Genomic DNA, 23,869 nt, shown 5'->3' with positions numbered 1-23,869 from the left:
AACTCATGCGGAAGCGGCTCTAGATTCTCAGTGCTGTGCTTTAATCCGCTGCGCCACCAGGGAGGGCCCTAGGGTCTTATCTTTTTTGAAGATGACATTTAGAATTGTTCCATAACCTCATTTACTTTCATCAACTCCGTGGTGTTTTTTGAGTGATTTTGTGTAGTGTGGTGATTTTTAGGAACATGTACATCACATTAGAACGCGACTGGCTGTATTTAGAAGTAGTTTGTCAGCTACATTATTTAATTAGGCTTAGTAATCTTGCCACATGGCCCTGAGTGACTCATGAAGTGTGAGGGAGGGCTGGGCAGGAGGGGTTTGAACCTGGGTTCCTGTTCTGAGTGTCACATTTACTTATTATTTGTAATGATACATCTTTCCATACATTCATAAATATTCTTTCTTTTTTAAATGTTGAAAAATACCCCCTCCTCCCCCAGATCTACTAATGGCAGAGGTGGAAAAAGACATTAGGGCATGTGTCAATAATCTGACTAGGGAAGTGAGACCTACTGACAAACCAATCAGAGACAAACTGAGCAAACCTCTCCCCGCCCCCCACCTGCACCCAGAGTGGTCAGCAACATGGGTGGACTCTGAGGTAAAGTGAGCAGGTGCAGTCAGAGGAGTAACAAGCAAGAGAAACAACACTTGCAAGGGCCTGTGGTGAGGAGTTGACCCAATATGACAGCCCTCTATACCAGTGTATCTTTTGAGGCTCAAGTGTCGGTTCAATCGATTCCCATTGCCTCAGGATTTCAGTCAGCACTTTGGAGCTGCACAGCTGCCTCCCGTGGCCTACACAGCCTGAGCGAATGCATTAACATTTGTGAGAAATGTCCCAGTTAAGGCCACCAAGTCCATAATTGGAGGGAGAAGAGAGTGTGATTCATTTCACAGTGGCTGACTTGGGTAGCACGAGCCTCTTCTTTATTAGGGACCCAGTTGTGAGAATCAGAGAGAAGCTGTGTGAAGCAGGGAGGAAAAGTGGAGAATGGAATGGAATCTTGGTATGTGGACCGATTTATCTCCAGGAGGCTGCTAGGAGACTCCAGGAAGGGATCCAATGAAGTGTATCTTCAGGGCACCAATCACTGGGTTGTATAGAAGCAGAGGATTTGACTCTTTGGTCAAATCCTCCTCACATTCCTTGGGCTCCAGCATCAACTCTGGTGTTGTTTCTGGACCTGGTCCTGAGTCTGAAGTCCCCTGGGGCTGAGAAAACATGTCTCTCCTGCACGAGGGCCAGGCACTGCCTGCCACAGTCTTCACACTCTGCTCAGTTTCCTTCCTTCCCACTAAACACCTCCAGCCATTCTCCTCCAAACGACAACCTCTTCTCCTTTCTCACTTTAGGTGGAGAGTATGTCTGGGCTTACCCGCCTAGATGATCCAGCTTCTCTAGAGTATGTGGGTGCTTATTTATCACTTATTTTTCTTAACTACAGTGTTTCAGCTGAAAGACAAGCTAATGAGAACTGTCTTCACCACTGTTTCCCACACATGGATCTTATGGGGGCTCACTGATATATTTCACTGGTCCCTTTGTGTGTCCCATACCACTCCTACTGTGCTTTTATCACCAAGACCTTGTTGCATGCCCAATCCTCTGGAAATATGGGATATCTGAAGTTAAAAAATTGTATTTTTTTACTTCTTCAAATGCATCTGTTATCACACTGTGCTGATCAACACCTATCTGTAGAAGTGTGAAACAATACCCCAAAACATATACAGTTGGTGTTATCCAACATTACCTCAATAAGAATAATTTGGAAAAAAAATTTTTTTTTTTTTAGATGAAGTACACACTATTTATTTATTTATTTATTTATTTATTTATTTATACAGAACTGGGGTACAGGCCAGAGGCTCAGGGGCGGTGAGAGGCTTCACCAGAGACAGAGTGGGGAGCAGAACAGGCAGATCGACGAAGTACACTGCTGAGGGAAGCAGCGGGCGGGCCAGGAGAGGTCTGGCTCGCCATGTGGTCTCCTCCGGGGCAGGCGGCAGGCGGGAATCGAACTCATGCGGAAGTGGCTTCAGATTCTCAGTGCTGCGCTTTAACCCGCTGCGCCACCAGGGAGGGCCTGGAAAAAATTTTTATTCAAAAATTGGTCACACACTAAAAATTACCTCCCATCTAGTGTTGACAGACTGAGCAAATAAAATTATAAGATGACCAGTAAAACTTGAATTTCAGATACACAATGAATAGTTTTTCAAGTTAGTTTGTCCCACACAATAATTGGGTCATGTCTGTACTTATCAATTATTCATTATGCATCTGAAATGCAAGTTTAAAAAAAAAGATTTATTTTTACTTATTTGTGCATGTAAGAGCTTATGTGTAGGCCAGAGGTGCAGGGGGGTGAGAGGACTCATCAGAGACAGAATGGAGAGCAGAACAAGCAGATCTACTGAAATACACTGCTGAGGGGAGCAGCAAGCGAGACAGGAGAGGTCTGCTGGGCTGTGTGGGTCACCTCCCTGGCTGGGGATCAAGCTTGTGCTGCAGTGGCTGGTGATAGCTTCACAGTGCTGAGACCTTAACCCCTGCACCACTATTGTTTTTAAGCATTTGAAATGTAAATTTTTACTGGGCACCCTGTCTTTGATCTGACAGCCCTGTTCCTCCACATGTTCTTCTTGGGTAACCTTGACACCTCTTCCAGCAAGAGCTCAAAGTGACATTTAAACCTGGATGAATAGAAACTGCATTGACCAATTCAGGACAAATGATGCTGTGTGACTTCTTGAGGGTAGCCAGGTAAAGGCCATATGTAAGTACTCCTGGAGGCCAATCTGGTTTTTATGTCTCCATCCAGGCACCAGCATGTGGGTGAATGAGCCTTCAGATGAGTCCAATTTCCGACTAAGGAGCCTTCCAGCAAGAATCAGGCACTGTGGAGCAGAGAGACCTGTCCTGCACTTCTGATTCCATAATGGTTGTTTTAAGCTATTTATTTATTTTTGCTTGGTGGAAGATTTATCATACACATTTACTGTGTGAACAAATGTTTGATCGGTGCATTTAAAAAGGACGGTTGCAATGACTTGTAATTGGTTACATGTGATCAATAGCAGTAGGAAAGTCAGCAGTCAGTAAACTCTTAGCAAGGAAAAGAGAGGAAGCAAATGTACTCTAGCTTGTGTTCAACTCACTCTCCTTGGCTCTGAGAGAGGAGTGTGACCTCATGTCTGAGAATTATGTGTTTCCCTCAGGTTTGTGGTCAGTGAGGAAGACATCACTCATGTCTTCCCTCCAGGGAGCTGTCTGGTTCAGTTTCGCTTTCTCGGTCCTCAGTTCCCTCCCTCCATGGTTAGAGTATACATCACCCTGACTGGGTACTGGGTTGCTCAGTTATGGGAAGCCGAATGTGGATTTGTACCTTAGTTCCTTCGTTTCTTCAAGCTGGTGGGTTTGGTCCTGGCACAGTCAGGTTGGATAACAGCCCTAAGGAGGTAAAAGTCCATCACTGAACACACTGGCTCCCTGGGCACACACCCGTACCCTGACCCAACCCAGTGTCCAACACAGGGCTGTAGGGTGCCTCATTTGGGGTGAAGGATGCATTCTTGAGCTTTGGAGTCACTCAGGCTGAGTTGAGATGAAGGCTTTTCATCATTTCCAGTTTCTCTTTCTGTAAACAACCTCATAAAAATGTGAGGATAAGTGTGATAACAGACCTAGCATATCCGTTACTCCCCCTCCAACATCCACAGATGAGAAAATGATCAGCAAATTAATTATATACTAGTTGTTTCTTGAAACAAATAAGCCAACGTGTTTTGCCATCAGACATGACTTCATTAAGTCACTGAGAAATGAAACAGAACATTTGTCTTGTATTTCACATAGAGAAACCTCTGGGTCACTTGTTACACAGTAGTGGTAATTGGAAAAGCTAATATATTTCTCTCTCACATGCTATCTCTCCAAATTAACTTGGCAGATTTTTACTCTTCTACATACATTTTAGAGTATCTAAACATTTAGAGTGAGTATTGAGTATTTCCTTTTTCCACCAAATCCAACTACAAACTTAAGCCAAACAGGGAAGAGATTCATTTCAAGGAATTTTTGAACCAAAAAACCCCTGCAACTCTGGGACATATTCAAAGGTGAATATGAACAACAAAGACTTCTTAAGTCTTACTCAGTCTCACTGTCTGTAGTAAGGTTGGTATAGTAAATTTTACACTATGTATATTGTAGGATGAAAGAAAGAGGCAAATTTGTGGATGTAATATGAGTCAAGCTTTTCAAGGTGGGAGAAAAGATATACAAATAAAAAATCAAAGAAGTTAAAAAAATTAAGCATCATTTTGGATAAGAATTATTAATTATTTAATCATGCAAACTCATGATTTAAAAAACATGCTATTTCTTTCTTTCTTTTTTTAAAGATTTATTTATTTATAAGTGGGGTATAGGCCAGAGGTGCAGGGGTGGTAAGAGGATTCACCAGAGACAGAGCGGGGAGCAGAACAGGCAGATCAATGAAGTACACTGCTGAGGGGGGCAGTGGGCGGGTCAGGAGAGGTCTGCTGTGCCATGTGGGTCACCTCCAGGGCGGGGATCGAACTCTCACTGACACAGCTGTAGCCAGCTTGCAGTGCTGCATTCTAACTCGTTGCTCCACCAAGGAGGGCCAAGTGACACTATTTCTTAATGCTGCCTACTGACAGGCTTGAAACAGATATGACAGTGGCAATGAGCAACCTGAGCGTCCAGATGCTAGTTTTTTAGTATTAGATTGAAACCTGTAAAATCATCTTTTTTTTTTTGGTCTAATTAAGTCAAATGCTCATCCTCACAGAAGGAATTAAGGCTTTTAGAGAACTGATTGATTCTGGATTTGGGCAGAGAAAGTATAAAGTAAGCCTGGGTTATCATGCCAAAGGAAGGAAGTGGTCAAAGAGGAATAGGAATGCCCAGCAAGCAGGCCTTTTCTTGAAGGACTTTCCTGATGGTCAGTTTGGAACAATCTGAACTGGAAGAAAAACTGGAATGATTATAAATACTTTATTAATAATTGAAAAAATTGAAATCAAAGACTCCACAGTTTTACACAGAAACAGAGATTGAAGAAATTATTTATCTTCATGGACATTAAAGTTTCTAATTTTTTTCTCAAAGTTGTAATTCTTTGATAATTATAGGGAAAGAATCATTTGTCCTGCCTCTTGAAGAGAAAGTGCATTTCATGCCTAATTGATGAGAAACAGTTCTCCCCAAGAAATTGTCTTAATATATGTGAAAAGGATGATTGAATTAGAAAATTATTCTTTTGCAAAGCCTCAGTGAAATAATTCTATAAACCAGGGGGTCTCATTCATTCTACCCCCTGATTTTGTAAGTCATATGAGTTAAGGAAAAATCTAAAGCAGAGCATTACTACTTGACACCTAAAATTTGCATAAATACAAATTGCAGTGTTTTTAAGGTTTTATGGGGAACACAGTCACATTCACTCATCTGCACGTTGCTTATGACTATGTTTGTGCTACCTTGGCAGATTGAGTAACTGAAATAGAGACAATATTGTCCACAAAGCCTAAATTAGTTGCTATACAGAACTCGACAAAAACACTTTGCTGACTCCTGCTACAAATCTTTTGGTGAAAGGAAGTTGACCTCAATGTGTCACTCTATAGATCTTTCACTAATTACCAAAAGGAAAATATCTGGGAAAGATCTAGCAATCATCACTTTACCAAGTCCCCAGATCCTTAATACAGGGGCAACCTTATATTTTGTCCCTGCTGGTTTGAAACAATATGAAGTCGATGTATCAGCTCTGCAATATTATTGTCAAATCTGTTAAACTTGAAATTCTTAGAATGGGTTATTGGGATGAGGTGACATACAATAAACTGCACAGATGTAAAGAGCATACTTTAATGCATTTTGACATGTGTTTATACCTGTAAAATTTGTCACCAGTCAAGATAATGAATATCTGTCACAGACAAGAGTTGCCTTGTGTCCCTAGTTAGCCTCTCCCTCCCTTTGAGATGCTGTGGGACTCTCTCATTGCTCTGCTTTATGTTGCTAGTAAGTTAGAACTATTCTATGGAACTTCATGTAGGAGCCTTTGTAAAGATGTAGGAGTAGAATTACTGGATCATGTAGGTTTATGTTTCTTTTTTTAAGAAACGTTTGAATGATTTTTCCAAATTAGTTTCCAGTTGCTTTACAACCTAGCCATCTTCGTACGGTCAATGTTTTAACTTTAGCCATTCTAATACACGTGTAATCTGTAGACTTATGACTTTGATTTGTGAGTCTCTTGGTGATCAATAGCGTTGAATGTTTTCATGTGTTTGTCATCTGTATAACTTTTGTCCAGTTGAAAACATTAGGTTGTTTTTAATATGCATGTATTTATTCATGCATGTAAGAACTGGGGTACAGGGTGGGTACAGGATGGGTGAGAAGATTCAGAGACAGAGTGGGGAGCAGAACAGGTAGATCAATTGAAATATACTGTTGAGAGGAGCAGTGAGAGAAACAGGGAGAGGCCTGCTGCACCATGTGGGTCACCTCTTTGGCCTGGGATCGAAATCATGCTATAGTGGTTGCAGATAGCTTCATAGTGCTGTGCTTTAACCACTTGCACCAGCAGGGTGGGCCCAATTTTGAGAGATTTAAAAAATATATCTAGTTACAAATTCTATATCAGCTATATGATTTCAAATATGTTCTCCCAGGCGGTGGCTAGGTTTTTTTTTTTTTTTCCTCTTAATATTTTCTATGGGCCATTTATCCACAGATTTTTATTTTACCTTTGTAGAAATTCAGTTGTTCATAAATATGTGAGCCTATTTCTTAAATATCTACACTGTTTCACTGATCTACTTACCTATTCTGATGCTTATACTGCTTAGTCTTAATAGTTAACCATAAGTTATATACTAAGTTTTTAAAATTAGGACACTTAATTCTCCAATTTTTATCTCTTTTGAAGTTGTTTTGACTATTCTAAATTCCTTATCTACGCTTTATATTTACACATAAGTTTTGGAATCAATTTATCAATGCCTATAATAAAGCCTGCTGAGATTTTGATTTTGATTGCATTGAATCAATAAACCAAATTGGAAAGAGTTTGATACCTACCAATACTTGGTCTCCCAACCCATGAACATAATATATCACTCCATTTGCTAGCCTTTTGCTAGTTCACAGCAATGTTTTGTCATATTCAGTATACAGGTTGTGGGTCCCAAGACTCCTGTCTCTCAGCATACATGCTCCATATAACTCCTTTCCCTTGAGTGTAGACAGGACCTGTGAGTATAATGGGATTTCATTCCTGTAATTAGTTTACTAATTAGTTGATTTTAGTTAATAAAAAAGGATATAAACTCAAATAGGCCTGACTTAATTAAAAGAGTTTATAAAAGAGAGTGAATCATTTCACAACATATATAAGTCATTAAGATAACATAAACTTAGATGGCACTGTAGATCAACTATATCTCCATAAAACTGAAAGAAAGGGGAAAAATTGAAGATAAAAAAAAAAGAGGATGAAGCACTAGAGATACACTCCTGTTGACTGCAAAAAAAGATGAAAGTTTCCATGAATTTTCTATCTGCAATGAACAGGATTCATTCTAAAACCAAACAAGCTTGTAAGAGGTTCCAGACTATCAGATGAGGACCACAGATACAGCTGACACCTTGTTTCAGTCTGATGAGATCTGAGCAGAGGATTCAAAGTCATGCTAGGGCCACCCTTGCGTCCTAGGGGGTAAGTCTCAGCACTATTACCTCTACAGCCTGAGTTTGACCCCCAGCCAGGGAGCTGACCCACATGGCACAGCAGACCTCTCCTGTCTCACCCACTGCTTCCTTCAGCAGTGTATTTCAGTCCATCTGTTCTTCCCACTCTGTCTCTGGTGAAGTCTCTTACCCCCTGTACCTCTGTCCTACACCCCAGCTCTTCTATGCAAAACAAACAAAACAGAGACACCATGCCTAGACTCCTCACTACAGAAACTGAGGGATTTCCCAAGTTGCAACACTGCAATAAAGAAACTAACACATAAGGCTTGCAATTTTTTGGGTCAGATTTATCCCTAGTTCATACCTTTAGTTGCTATTGTGAATGGAATTTTTTTTTAAAATTTCATTTTCAAGTTGTTTATTGCTAAAATGTAGAAAGATGATTGATTTTTATGTGTTAATCTTAGATCCTAAAGTTCTGTTAACTTATTATTTCTAATAGCTTTTTTTTTTAATTTTTTTAAAGATTTTATTTTATTTGTGCATACAGAACTGGGATACAGGCCAGAGATGTGGAGGGTGAGAGGCTTTACCAGAGACAGAGTGGGGAGCAGAACAGGCGGATCAACGAAATACACTGCTGAGGGGAGCAGCGGGCGGGTCAGGAGAGGTCTGCCACGCCATGTGGCCACCTCTGGGGCAGGCGGGAATCGAACTCATGAGGAAGCGGCTTTAGATTCTCAGTGCTGTGCCTTAACCCACTGCGCCACCAGGGAGGGCCTCTAATAGCTTTTTAAATAGATTTCTTAGGATTTTCTACATACAGGATAATGTTGCCTGTGAAAGAATTTATTTCTTTTGTTTTGCTTTGGCTTAAACCTTCAGTATTAAATATACATGGTGGGAGAGAATAGCTTTCCTTTGTTTTTGATCTTAGGGAAAAATATGTATCCTTCTATTCCTGCATTCCTGCATAGATCTCATTAAACCATGATAACTATTCTTAGTCTTTATTTATTAGTACTTTGTTTTAAAAAAAGTGTTACTCATTGCAGCTTTCTTTTCTGATAATTTCTCTGTTTAGTTTTGGGATTAGAGTAATGCTGGCCTTATAAAATGAGTTGGGACTCATCACTCTTCTTTTTTTGGAAGAGTTTGTAAATTATGTCTTCATTAAATATTAGTAGAAATGACCAAATTTACTTCTGGGCTTGGGGGAGTTTTGGTGGGAGTATTTTAAGTCATAAATTCAGTTTCTTTATCTGTTAGAATTTCTTTCAGATTTTCTCTCTCTTCTTGAGTCTGTCTTATTCTCCCTAGGAATTTTTCCACTTCATAATTTGTTGATAAAAAGTTATTCATAGTAGTCTTTTAAAATCTTTTCATTTCTAAAGCGTCTGTAGCAATGTTTCCTCTTTCGTCATGACATGTAATGATGTCTTCTCTCCTTTTTTCTTGGTTGGTTAGCAAAAGGCTTATTAACCTTGTTGACCTTTCAAGGAACCAACTCTGGTTTGCATTGCCTTTTTCTATTGAGATTGTTTTGTATTTCGTTGACTTGTTCTCTGGTCATTATTATTTCCTTCCACTTACTTTGGAGTTGATTTGGCTGTATTGTACTAGTTTACTTAGGCAGAAACTTAGAGTATTGATCTTAGACTTCCTTTTTCTAATATAAGTATTGAGAGCTATGCTTTTCCCTGTCTAAGCCTAGTTTGTCTGCATTTCATAAATTTCTATAAGTTGTAATTTTATTTTCATTCAGTTCAAGGTATTTTTGAATTTCTCTTATGATTTCTTCATTGAATCAGGGGTTGTTTAGAACTGTGTTGTTTAACTTCCAAGTAGTTGATGATTTCCAATTTTCTTTCTCTTATTGACCTCTAATTTAGTTCTGTGGTGGCTGGAAAACATGTGTTTTTACTTTGTTCCTTTTAAATTTATTGAAACTTTTTTTATAGCCTCGTATCTTATCTATTCTGGACAATGTCTAACATGTATTTGGAAAGAATGTGTATTTCTAGGTTTTTTTTATTATTATTTCTGTTGTTTGAAGGAGGAATGTTTTTCAAATCTTTAATATCTTTATTAATTTTGACCAATTCTATCAATGCTGAGAAAGAATTCACTGGCTAATTTTCTAATGCTTTCAATTATTTCATCTTTTACTTTATATATTTTGGGACTTTGTTGTTAGTGAATATACACTTTTACGTGTTAAAATTTAATTGTTAGTGATGGATTTTTCATGATATGTGGATATTTTTTGACTGTACTTTACAAATAATTTCTTTGTCTTTTCTCACCCTATCCATTCTTCCTGAAACTCCCATTACATGTATGTTGGTGTATGTGATTTTTTTTTACAGGTCTCTGAGACTCTACTAATTTTTCCTTTAATTTTTTTCTATTTCTCCAATTTTATAAATTCCCACTGATTTATCTTTAATTTCACTGATTCTTCTATCAGTTCTAAACTCCTAGTGAATTTTTAAAAAAGATTTATTTATTTATGCTTACAGAACTGGGGTACAGGCCAAAGGTGTGAGGATTCACCAGAGACAGAGTGGGGAGCAGAACAGGCAGATTGTGAAGGTACACTGCTGAGGGGAGCAGCAGGCAGGTCAGGAGAGGTCTGCCACGCCATGTGGGTCAGCTCCCTGGCTGGGGGTTGAACTTGTGCTGCAGTGGCTTCAGGGAGCTTCATAATGTGGTGCTTTAACCCATTGCACCACCAGAGAGAGCCCTGCCTAGTGAATTTTTAATGTAATCTTACATTTAATCTTTTTTTATATTTTCTACTTCTCTGTTGAGTCATTGCATTAATTTGTTTGGATAACTGTAATAGAATACCATAGAATGGTTGGCTTAAAGAACAGATCTGTACTGCTAACATCCTGGAGATTCTATGTCCTACATAAAGTTCTGAAAACATTGATTTTTGGTGATAATTCTCTTTCTGACCTGAAAGTGACCATCTTCTTGCTGTATCCTCACATGGGAGAGAGAGAGGTGGGGGGAGAGTGAGAAAAAGAGAGAGGGAGGGAGGGGTTTTCTTTTCTTTAGGTACCAGCCCTATTGGATTAGGGCCTTACTCCTATAACCTTCCCACCTCCTTACAGGCACTAGCTCAAAATACAGTTACATTGGCAGTTAGGGCTTCAGCACAAGACTTTGAGGGGTACACATACATTTACTCCTCAACAGTCTTTACCATAATATTTCCCATTAATTATTATTTGGCATAGTTTCCTTTACTCCTTTGGACATAGTCATAATAGCCACTTTGAAATTTTCGTTTGCTAGATCCAACATCTGTTTCCACTCAGAATCAGTTTCTATTGACTGCATTTTTTCCTGAGTACAGGCTGTACTTTCCTGTTTCTTTGCTTGTAATATTTTGTTGTTGAAAAACAAACATCTTAGATATTATGATTGTTGTTGTTTCAATTACTGATCCTTTTTTTGTGTGCTCCTGGCGATAAGTCTGCTGGCTCAAGCAGAAATATTAACCAGTAAGAACATAAACCTTATGGGTATCATAATCAGATTTTGAGGATGCCTATTTAGTGCCTCTTAAGATGACTCTACCTTAGCGGGGTCTTCTCTGTGCATCTTCCCTGTACTTCTTAGAAATTATGTTCCTTGTTACAGTCTAGTCTTTGAGTTGCAGAGGAGAGTGCAGGTAAATGGCTGGGGGTGGGGGAGGGAAAATTTAAAGGTCAACTTTAAAAAAAAAAGATTTATTTTTAATTTTATTTATGCATTCAAGAATTGGGGTATAGACCAGAGGTGCAGGGAGGAGGGCTGAGAGGATTCACAAGAGACAGAGGTGGGACCAGAACAGGCAGATCTACTGAAATACACTGAGGGGAGTAGCAGATAAGACAGGAGAGGTCTGCTGCACCATGTGGGTCACCTCCCTGGCTGGGGATGGAACTCATGCTGCAGTGGCTGCAGGTAGCTTCATAGTGCTGAGCCTGAACCCTCTAGTTAAGTCTCTTCACCCTCTGTCTATTCACTTTCTCATCACACTGGCCTCTGTCATTGTGACTATGGAACCCAGGTAACCCAGATCCTGAGGAGGGAAAAAAGAACACAAATTGTTCTCTTCTCAATGGTCATACGTTGTCATTCTCCCCTCAGGCTACTTCATGCTAGATTAACACTATTTTCTCCCCTAAGAGTTTGTCACTGTCCTTAGGTCTTCAAAGTCATGCATTTTTCTTGTAGATCTTTGGCATCTCTAGGCCTGTGTTTAGTGAAAGGCCAGTAACTTGCACCATTGCCTCATGCTATCAGGAGACTTATTTTCTTGGCTTTCTACTCTAGGTTGTTTCAGGAAGGTAGGATGTATGTTAGCTTTGTTCTCCACTTCTGGGGCTTAGAACACTGCTTGTGCATAGAAAATATTCAATAAATGTTTCCTGAACAGATTGCTTACTTCCCCCTTGAAATGACCCATTGTCTCTTGCTTTTTACTTTCTCTATGACCCCTCTTCTAAATAAAAGTTCTTCTCAGGACTTCCTCCCTACACATCCTGAAGTATTGTATTTGGGTTTCTGGCTGCAAATTACACTTTTTTTTCTTTCCTTGAGACTCTTATCCATATAAATAACTGAACTACATAATGATGACTTTGATTCTATAACTTATTTAGCCTAAATTCCCCCCCCCACCTCTAAATTTCTTTCTTAAATGTAAGGCTAATATAATCATGGTCAGACCTGGGTAATCAAATTCAATAGTTATTTCTCTGAATTTAGTATCTCTCTACCATTCCTGTCTAGAGGAGTCTCTGCTGACTCTTCCCTCTTGTTCATTCCTCTTATCTCCATGTCATCCATGAAATAATGAAGTCCTATTAACTCAGCCTCCTTTATATGCTTTTTACTTATTTCTTTTTCCCCAACTCTATGACCTCAGCTTTGGTTTGGACCTTGATCATGTTTCACCTAAATTACTGTATGGTAAATGGTTATCTTGTCTTTAGTCATATATGCCTCCAGATCATCCTCCACATGAGCCTGGAGGGAACTTTTAAAGACTGAAGTCATATTATTCCATTTCCAGATTAAATTTGGTATCAATTTGCTTACTGTGACTTTCAGAATAACTACTAGCTATTTAAATGTTTCTAGGATCACTTTTTGGTACATTGCAAACTTCATGAGGGTAGGAAACATGGATGTCTCACTGTATTCACAATGTCAGCAAAACATCTGGCATATAGTGGGTGCTCAACGCATATTTATTGAATGAATGAGTGAATAATCTAACCTGTGTCCACTCCAAAGTCACATCTTAACATAACCCACCTCCACCTTTACTCACATTCTAATATACCTCAGATTCACACATTAATGAATACATCCCCTTAAGTTAGCAGAGATTAAGTATGTAGGTTATTTGACCCACAGAACAGGTGATATCTCTTTTGGGCCATTCCAGATATCTATTGGTTTAAGTGAGTACAGAGAAAACACTCAGACACTCAAAACACTATTGAAAATACTCAAACTACATCCAAATCAGGGCTCCATACAATTCAGCAGTGTTTAGCTTTGAGGCTGAGAAGTGCGTGTGAAGTGTGATTGATGAAAGAGAGTCACAACGTGATGCAGGTTTTGAAGCACTTGAGAGAATTCACAAGACACACAGGGAATAGTGTGGAGGAAACAGTCTGGAGGCCTGATCTAATACAGCCCTAGTGATAAGATGTGTGCTATGGGGGAAAAAAAAGACTATGAGTGTTACCTGTGGACAAATCCCCTAAACCCTAGCACTCCCTGGTTAAGCAAACTTGCTATGGGCCCCAATCTCATTTTCATTCCCTGGGCTTGACAAACCACTGGGTTAGATGAAGTCTATCTGGGTTGAGCAACCAAGATCTATAGCTTAGGTCAGCAGGGCCCAAAGAGCCAGGACTTTAAGGAGGATGCAAGTGAATGGGATTTTGACTGCATGCATGTAAACAAAGAGACTGCTGGACGCTGCTGCAAAGAAGCGGAGCTTGGAGGGGAGCTAGTGGCAGATGTGAGAGCTAAGAATCATAGTTATCTGGGTCTTAATTCTGTGCACTGTTGCTTGTCTACCCAGTAGTCATAATTCTGCTTCATTTTTTTTTGCAAAAGAACACTGGTTTTTGTTTAGTTCAATGTCAGTGGCATATGTTCACGGAAGTTGGGCCCAACCCCTGGGGATTAGTATGATTGTTTGAAACATCATGGTGCCTATTTCCTTGGTCAGAAATTGGTTTGTGAGTGGGTACACGGTATAGTTCTGGGCAGTGAAACATAGAGGGGGAACTCCCCGGGGGTGTGATGATTAATTTTGTGTCAATTTGACAGGGCCACAGAGTGCTCATATATTTGGTCAGACACTGAATATTTCTGTGAGGGTATTTTGGATGGAATTAACATTTAAATCAGTAGCCTAAGTAAAGCAGATCACTCTCTTGAAAGTGGGTGGGCCTCGTTCAATCAGCAGAAGGCCAGAATGGAACAAAAGGAGCTGACTAACAATTGTGAACAGAGACATTTACTTTTTCCTGTTTTCAGACTTGAACTGAAACACTGGGTTTTCCTGGTCTGGATCCTGCTGCCTTCAGACCGAAACTGCCCTCACTGGTACTGCTGGTTCTCAGACCCAATCCCCAGGTCTCCTCCAGCTTGATGACTTGCCCTGCAGATCTTGCCACTTCTCAGTCTCTGCGACTGAACGAGTCTATTCCTTATAATAAAGCTCTTCTCCCCTCTCCCTGTCTTCTTCTCTCTGTCTCTCTCTCTATCTCTCTCTCTGTCTCTCTCTCTCTCGCTCTCTCACACACACACGGACCTTATACATCATTTTGGTTCTGTTCTCTGGAAAACTCTGACTAATACAAGGCATTCTAGGAAGATTTTCCTCACTGATGAAAAGGAAGAAAATCGACAGGAGAAGCAATCTTCTCCCAAATCTTCAGTTTGGGGAATATGGGCTGTCGAGAGCTTCAGCGGTCATCTATTGAGTATGAGGACATAAGATGAGGAGAGCTGTGCCAAGGTCAGCAGGGCAGAAGCCAGGAGAGCCTGAGTCCTTGAGAACATTGTGGAAGTACCACACCCACCGAGGAACAGCCTGGCCCAGGCATCTTGCTGTGTGCAATGCCTTCCCCTTGAGACCTAACCCTTGCTACCTGAGTGTGGCCGCTGGCCACACTGATTTTATTATCAGTCATATTCTTCATGCCTAACTAGTTTGTGCAGAATCACCCAATCTTCTCACTCAGCATCTTCTTTTTCTAAGAGCCCTGGGTGATTTGCCTGCCCCTGAGGTTTGGCAAGCCCAGGCTTAGTTATTTTCAGCTGTGTGTTATTTTTCTTGCATCTGGGCACAGGTTAATGCAATTGCTGGGCCCTCATTTGGATTTACGGATTGAGGTCTATGGCTATTTGGGCTTCTGCAGTTTCCTGGCCTCACAGCACCCCTTCTCTGTCGCTTGCACATTTGGAGAGTCTAGTCTCTCCCTTCTTTCTACTTTTCCACATGGATAATGTCGCTCTCCCCGGACTCAACTCAACTCAGGTAAGGCTTCCTTTCCACCAGGAAGCCCACTTGACTCCTCTGGGTGGAGGCAGGGGCTCTTCCTACCTCTTTCTTGCTGTATTGTGTTTTATTTGCATCTTGACTTATTCGAATCTCCTCCTAGAACCCAAGCGCCGTAAGGAAATCTATTTTTACTCTTTACACCCTCGATGCCTTTCTGGCTTGGACTTACAGCTGAATCAGGGCTTCTGAAAGACTGAATGGGTAGTGTCTGGCTGATCGGCTCCTCGCTGCCAAATGTTACTGCACAGGGTGTGCTCCTGTGGCACCGATGAGGCAAGAAGCAGGCCTGGGATTAGGGACTTAGGAGACCTGCTGCTGCTGCAGCTGTCTTTCCTCGCCTGCCCCCTTTCCCTCCAGAGTGCACACACAGGAGAAGCAGCTGCTGGGGCCTCTCCTGCTTTCCCTCTCCCTGTTTCCCAAAACCAAATGTCACCAGGCACCAACAGTTGAGGAAGAAATGTTAAGGCCAAGAGAAAATTCTGCAAATCTGAGTTACTGGAGTTGAGCACCTCTCTGCACGCTTCCTGCTCTGTGCAGGCCACCACGTGCCTCTGGCTCTGCATTCACTGCGGACACTGTGTGGCGAAACAGAAAGGGAACAGGCTGTGATGACACTCTGCTTGTCATACAGTGAGAGTTTTACTTCTAAAGAAATTAAAAACGTGATGTCTCTCCTTGGGTATATGCCGTAACACCTGTTTCTACACACTGGTAATTTTAGAAAAGGCAGCCTGGTTTTAATCTGGGATCAGTCACTGTCCAGACCAGAGCTCTGAGGGTCCTGCTGTGCAGGTAGCATGGTAGAAGGCACGCTTATTTTCCAGGAGTGAGGAGGGTGCATCCTGTTAGTGGAGCTCTCCAGTGGGTGTGTCCACACACGTGAGGGTGTGCTTGGGAAATCAGCTCTGGACCGAGCACACTCCCTCCAGCTGGTGCCTGCAAATGGCTTGGTCTGACTTCAAGTAGAGGAAAGTGCAGAGGACTCAGCATGACCCCAAGGGACAGGAAGCCAGGGTGGGGGGTGATGGCAGAGGCTACTGGCTTTGCTGAGAAGCCAGGTGTGAGGGGCCAGTGAGTGTGAGAGGAGACCTGTGCTGTGTCATGACCTCTTCCTCAGCAGCCAGAACAGTCACAGTCATCCTTGTGTGACAAGAAGGGAGACTTACCCAGGGCAGTACTGGTGGCATGGAGTGCCAGGGGCAGGCCTGAGAGACACACGAGATACAGTCCTCAAAGCCAGGAGAAGGGTTTGCTGAGGAGGTGGTGTCAATGCGGAACATGGGTTTGGGTGGAGAACTACATGGTAAGGCTCCTCAGGGCCAGAAAGGCTGGCTTGATGCCTCAGAACTCTTGGCTTGTTGGATCTTTGGATTCCTGCTCAGAAATGCAAGTGGTAGTAGGGATGTGAGTATTTTGGGTTTTGTCTTTTTAAATAACAATGTTTAACTCATTGGGAAGTGACATTTATTAAGCATTTTCTATTAAAAAATGTAATGGAAAAGGTAACTGAAGGTGTTTTGTATCTCTACGCACACATCCACAGAACTGCAAATAACCAAATGGTAAAACAAATACATGGCCCTTACATGGTCTACTTAGTCTGTCGCGGGAGTTGCTGTTTTCCACCTGGGCATTGCTGTGTCCGGCTGAGGGGATCTGCAGGTGTGCTTTGTTGCCATCTTTTAAAAACTTCCTGCTCCCTTGTCGAGGGACCTGGGAAAGCTTATGTTTAAGAAGTGAGGCAACTGTGTGAGGGGAGATTCCAGCGTGACATCTGAGATTGATTGGGCAGGCATCCAATATTCTGGAATCACAAACATGTAAAGGTAAGACAGGCCACACATGATTGCTAAAAAGCAGAAAACATCTGTGTGCTGACTGGGGCGGAGGGAGCAGGGGACACAGAGAGTTCTGGTGCAGCTGAAGCTGGAGGAATCATCTGATTCTGTCTTGGGGATCAGGTGTGATGTGGGATGCCTGCTTCTAGGCCCTGACATCTTGGAAACCATTCTTCAAAAGACCAAAACAAACTTTTAAAGGTGTGTGTGTGTGTGTTGGGGGTATTAATAATGAAATCTTATGTAACTACCTCATGAGTAGAAATACCTCCTAAGGGTTAAGTGCCTGAGAGACCCAAAGTAAAAGATAACTCCAAGGAGCTGCTAGGGCTGGCATGTGTGTATTCTGAGCCAGAATAAACACCTGGAGGGCTGTAGGAAGTGGGTTCATTCAAGTGTCAGAGGTAAGTCCATCTCTTGGAGGCTAGTTTGGATAGGCAGATGATGGGGTCTGTGTTTCTGCTTCCCAGTGTTGCCACGGGCCACGCTCTCTGCCACGGGCCACGCTCTCTGCCACAGGCCACGCCGTCTTCCACGGGCCACACTGTCCTCCTGGGAACAGGGGCTTGGGGCAAGGCGGGCAGGTTCTTAGGAGTGTGGCCCCTGCTGCTTAATCCAACTTATCAGGAGACTGTATTATCTCCAAGTTAGAGGCTGTTCCCACGACAACCCTCACAATCAGCAAATGTGAAATTCCTGAGCTAAACTGACACGAGTTCTTGAAATAGCCCAGAACGAAGTGGCACTGTGTCTGGCAAAGTCAGCGGTTGCCACTGAAAACAGGAAAGATCCAGCGCAGGTTGCTCTGTGGCTCCTTCTCACCGGCACACTTGGCTTTTAGATTTGAGTATTCTTGAACCCCAACAGTCTTAAAAGCAATCTGTGTCTCTGATGAAATGTGCTTTTGGGGCTCTTGTCACATTCTCAAAGGCGTGGTGACAATCCCACCCTCTGGTGCTGTGTTAACACAAATAACACATTGCTGACATTCTTTTTTTGAGCGGGACTTAAATCTATTGGAAAAATACAGTGGGGCAGAGACTGGGTCCCCTGGGACCTGCTAGCTGTGGCATTTGGGCCTGAATGCCAGGTGAGTCACCACCCATCACCAAACGGGGGGGGCACCCACACACACACCTGCAGCCAGCTGCCTTCCTCTCTCCAGCTGGGTGATCCTTTCTGGGGGTCCTGGGCCAGATACTGTTCGGTTTCTAGGGCGCCCACAGGAGGAGAGTGTGAGTAGAGGGTCTTTGTCTGTAGTCTGGGGGTCTGAGATGGTTGGGAATGTGCTTCTGTGCAGGTGGGGGAGGGGCAGCACCTGTCTGCTGGAACCATGTCGGTTAATCCTACCTCCTCCATCTTGCAAACTGGCTGGAGGTAGAAACTGTTTCCTTCCATGCAGAGAAAGCATGATCCCACAGGCTGAAGGCAACACTCAGGGCTATTTTGAAGCAATAGGATAGGTGCTTAAAGCCATCTAAAGTTTCACTGATTCAGAGACTTTTATTCCAGCAGCCCTGGGTGACTCCAAGTGTCTTTGAGGGTTCCTGAGCCTCTAGTAGGTGACTTAATGTCCCGACGTGCTGGTCTCTATAGCACCAAGAATACCTCTTATGGAATTACAAAGGGGGGGCCCTCAGGGACCCCTGGCCATGCTGTACCACTGGAAGCAGGAGCCCCCACTTTCTGAAAGGCTGTTTCCTCCTACAAAGGGGGTTTATGAGCAAACAGAAGGCGGCAGGGCAGGAGAGTAAAGGCAGACACAAAGATGGGCTCCCTAGCAACAAGGCTGTGGGGGGCTCCGAGTGGAGGTCTCTACTTCTCCCTTAGGCCTGCTTGGCAGGCTAGTGAAGCCCATGAATTCTTTCTGGAATAATGTGTGTGTGTTTATATGCATCAAATAACATGCATGGGATTACAAAGGGAGCTAATTATATTAAAATGCAGTTATAAAAATATTTTAAAAATGTAAGAATAGCAATGCACAGCCTTTATTAATGCATTAAATATCACACTCTAGAGCGGGTCTAACATTGATCATAGTTTTGGAGAAATGCATAGTGTGAATGATATCTTGAAGTACCTGCAACAATAATAATGTGATGTGAGAATAACTAATTTCTATTGGGGACGGCCTCACAGCCACCGTAACTACTGTGGTATGTGTGTCTTTATTTTCTCTCCTATTTTAAGGACATGTTAAATTGCAATTAAGGATGAGTGAAAAAAAGAGGCAATTTTTGCCTCTGAATCTATCCTCAGAACTCTGGGACTCCGTGAACTTTGGTGAGGGGTTTCATGAGCCTTGCTGTCAGGAGAGGTCATGGTGAGCCTGACAGAGTAGGGGCAGGAGAGGGCTCCAGAGCACCCCTAACAGGGCAGGGACAAAGACCCTGGCCAGTCTCGTCCGTCTCAGTTTACGTGACTCCACATTACTTCCCCTGGGCTAGACCTGGCAAACCTCTGGCCCGGTTTCCTTCCTCATCTATCACAAAGGGGAATGACTTTAGAGGAATGCAGAAACCAGCCTAGAAACTAGGTTCAAGGTCAGGGAGGGTAACTGTCCACATAAGCCCCACAATATGGAAGGGGGGGTGAAGTTGCCTGGACTGGCTGAATTCCAGGTAAGGAAACGTTTACATTTTATTCTATTTGTTCTCTTGCTTTTCCCATTTGATTCCTTCCCCTGCCCTCCCTCCCCCCAACCCCCAACTTGGTCCTACCTGCCTCATGAGCAAAGGGAATCACACTGTGTGTTTGATTCCACAGATCATAAATATTAGAGCAAGAGTGGTATTTTATTTTAAAAGATTTATTTATTAATACAGAACTAGGGTACAGGCCAGAGATGCGGAGGGTGAGAGGCTTCACCAGAGACACAGTGGGGAGCAGAACAGGCAGATCAACAAAGTACACTGCTGAGGGGAGCAGTGGGCGGATCAGGAGAGGTCTGCCGCGCCATGTGGATCTCCTCCAGGGCAGGCGGGTATCGAACTCATGCGGAAGTGGCCTAAGCTTCTTAGTGCAGCGCTTTAACCCGCTGCACCACCAGGGAGGGCCACAAGAGTGGTATTTACCCAGACAGGGATGGTACCCAGTGGTGGGTCCCAGTGGGGGGCTGGATTCTTTTGCCCAGTCTGCTCTGTTATGGAGATGTACATGGGATGGATAATACTCCTGCCTGCCTCAGTGTCCTCCTCTATTAAATAGTGCTAATCCCGCCTGCCTCCCCATCTCCCCATCTCATCATCTCCATCAGGCACATGAGGAATGAGCAAGGACTCTCTGAGGCATCCGCTTAACAGCCCTTTGAGTGGCTGGCATAAAGATAACCAGGTCAAGAAAGCAAATAAATAGGACACTAGGGGCAGGAAATCCATGGGATAAAGTGTGTGGTAGCCACAGCTGTTGCCCAAAATCCTGCACAGAAGGTAGATGGAGGTGGTGGAACGTGATATGGTGCGGATGCCGGTGTAAACATTGATGGGAGACAGAAGTGGAGTGGGAAGAGCTCAAGGATGGTGGGAAGGTGCATGGAGAGCATTTCTAGCTGAGAGGAGGAGGAGGCGGCAGGTAGACACTTGGTTTCCAGCTCAGGCAACTGAACCAAGGGGCATGTGAGTCTGTGATGGCTGCATGTACCTGTGGCAGTTCCCAGATAATTTGGGGGGTTTAATAGGTGAGTCTGGACTGGAGATGCATATTGAAGAGTTGTTGATGTATAAAGAGGTCTGGTAAAGATAAGAAGAAAGAAGAGAAGAAACCCTACGTTTAATCCAGCGCACACTCATAACAACACGCTCCCTGCACAGAACTTCAAAACAACCCTTAGCCTTGTGTGTTACAGTTGTCTTTCGATCTGCCTCCCTCGGTCCTCGCTTCCATTCATGCCATGTTTAGAGAATGAATAAATGACTTGCTCTTTCAAGATGCCAGCAAACGCCACAGGAGGGTAACTGGCTGCGCCAAAAAGGCTCAGTGGAGTCATGAAAGTAATTTATGGCAGAGTCAGGACACATAGAGACGGTGGTCACAAAAATTATTAGCTATGTCTCCCAGAAGAGTCCATGAACGTGTAAGGATTGGTTTGTGTGACTGCTGCTCTAGCAGTATCTGTGAGCTTCTCGATGGCAGATAGTGTGTGAAGGCAATAATTTGTTTGACTTATAACAACAACAACAACATTGTAAGCCTTTATGGAACATTTAACATATAGAAGGCTCTACTCTAAAAGCACTCTAGTCCATGAGATAGATATTATATATTATGCTCCCCTATTTTATACTGTGGCACAGAAAGGTTAAATAAACCATTCGAGATCACTGAGCTAGTAGGTGACTGAGTGAAGATTCAAACTGATACTTGGCACATGGAAACACTCAGTAGTGCTTGCTGGATGAATGGATGCAAAGAATAAAACCTCCCACTTTCCAAAGCAGGTTGCTGATGCCCTCCTTATTGAAATCTCATCAGTAAAGGCTTAACTCAAAGGTCACCTCCTCTGAGGGGACACCCGTCCTGCTCCCTCGTGATTCAGCACTGTGGTCTCAGTCAAAGCATTTGCTCTGTCTTATGTGCTCACCCAGAGATGTGCTCACATGCCACTTGAGGAGGAGGATGTGAATTCCTCTGTGCTATTGCTTCCAGTGCTTTGGGCCAGTGGGTGCTTAGTAAGTATTTATTGACTTGAACTAAATTGAAGTTGTAATAGGAGACAATTTTACTGGGAGAAATTAAAGCTGTTAGAACAAAGAGCAGCAAAGGAGCATGTGACTTGGAAATCTGATAAGCAGCAGAGAGCAGAGAAAAGGATGAGAGAGGGACAGGAACCCTAGGGGACAAAAGACCAACTCTTTCCTGGAGAATAAAGAAAGGATTTCTGAGTTAGTGAAGTGTGTTCAAGTCAATATCCAATCAGTGCTCTGAAATTTGCATTTCCACTAACAGTTACATTGCAAGGAACTACATTCCATGAGCTCAAAGCAGAAGGTGAACGTGTTGTATTGTTTTAGTAAGGTTTGGTGTTGGTTGAAAATTCATGAGTGGGCCTTACACTGTTTGAAGCTTTTTACAAATATTAACCCACTCTTTACAATTATAAAAGGATGCTCTTATCCCCATCTCCATCTCACAGATGAGAAAGCGGAGGTGCACAGAGGTGGGTGACTTCTTTAAGACCAACCAGCTTTAAATGGCAGGATCGTGAAGAGGGTCCAGATATTCTGTTTCCAAAGTCTCAGCTTTTAACTCTAATACTTTGCAATTTCTTGTAATTCACCACACAGAACGTCTTTCAAATCTATTTGCCTTGTTAGAGGGATTGATAATGAAATGTGAACTTAATGCCATAAAGGTTTTAGGGATGTCATCACGAGGTGGTCTTTATACTATGAGCTCATTCAAAGGACTAGGTGGGACCCACAGCAAGAAGACAAGACAGTGTGTCCCCTGAGGCCACCATGGTCTGGCAGACCCCACAATGATGTGAATGAATGAGATGCTGTGCCATCACTAGCCCCGAGGGTCTGGCTTCACTGTCTTGGTCCCAGGCACCTTGAGTTCTTAGAGAATGAACTCTGTCACTGTAGCTGCCGCATCATCTGGGGGGTGCTTGAGTACTTTACTCTGAAGAGGTAAAGGAGCAAGAGAAAAAGGCTGGGCGTAGAAAGAGGGCTGAGCATAGATACATCGATTTGAGGAGGAAATTTAAGAGAATGTCATATTTTAAAGGATTTTCTTTAGAAATTTCAGCCTTGAGCTGAGCTCCTAGGTGACACACTTAAAATCTGAATAATTTATTCAGAATTTTGATTGAATACAGTTCTTTTCTTAATTGCCTCTGGGAATCCACGATGTTGAACCAGAGCACAATCCCTTCGGGAGTGGATGCTTCTGCTTCTCACAGCCATGGCAACAGCAAGCGTCCCTGGAGAGACCTCTTCCCTGAGAGCACGCATCTTAGGAAGAGTCACACGTATAAGGTGAACCCCGGCATGAGGCAGTTTGTCCTCTGCAGTTGACTGTGCTGCCCAGCCAAACAGGAATCTTCGCCCCCAAAACAGACAGGCCAATGTTGGGAGCGTGCTTGGGCCACTGGCCTCCACGGACCCCGGCTCCTGAGGCAGCGTTAGACCCTGCCCACTGCAACTGTGGGCAAACTGAAAATCCTTAAGCCTCAGGTGTGTCACTTGTAAGGTGGGGAGAATTGTGATAACTGCCTCATTAGCTGTAGTCCCCACAGGACCAGGCATAAAGGCACACTCAAGGAGGAAGTATGGTGACACTGAAGTGTGGACAGGTGTGGTATTGAGTGGTGACAACACAGTAAAAAAATCTCATGACCAAAAATCTCAGCGCCTGGTCCTCGTTGTATAGGAGGGAAAATGGAGGAAGGAAATGTCATATGCTTCGGTGTCTGAAGTACACAATTTAGCAGTTAACTTTGTATGTATGTCTGTGTTAATTACGTAAATCCTGGGTTTTGGATGGTATCTCCTACTTGTGACCGCTTCTATTTGCAAGATGACAGAAGCAGCATCTCAGTCACCAGCCTTTTACCTACAAGCACAGTCCTCCATGTAGAACTCAATCTAGGTCTAGGCACTTATGAAATTATAGACTAGCGTGGAATTCAAAGTGGAGAAGGCCAAGGCCTTATCTCAAGGGGGCTTTGTGCTCTTTAGCATCAGCTGGTCCCTA

This window comes from Condylura cristata, unplaced genomic scaffold, assembly GCF_000260355.1.
Source record: "Condylura cristata isolate star-nosed mole 26May11 unplaced genomic scaffold, ConCri1.0 scaffold00010, whole genome shotgun sequence".
In the NCBI taxonomy this organism is placed as follows: Eukaryota; Metazoa; Chordata; class Mammalia; order Eulipotyphla; family Talpidae; genus Condylura; species Condylura cristata.
Note: the sequence above shows the minus strand (reverse complement) of the source record.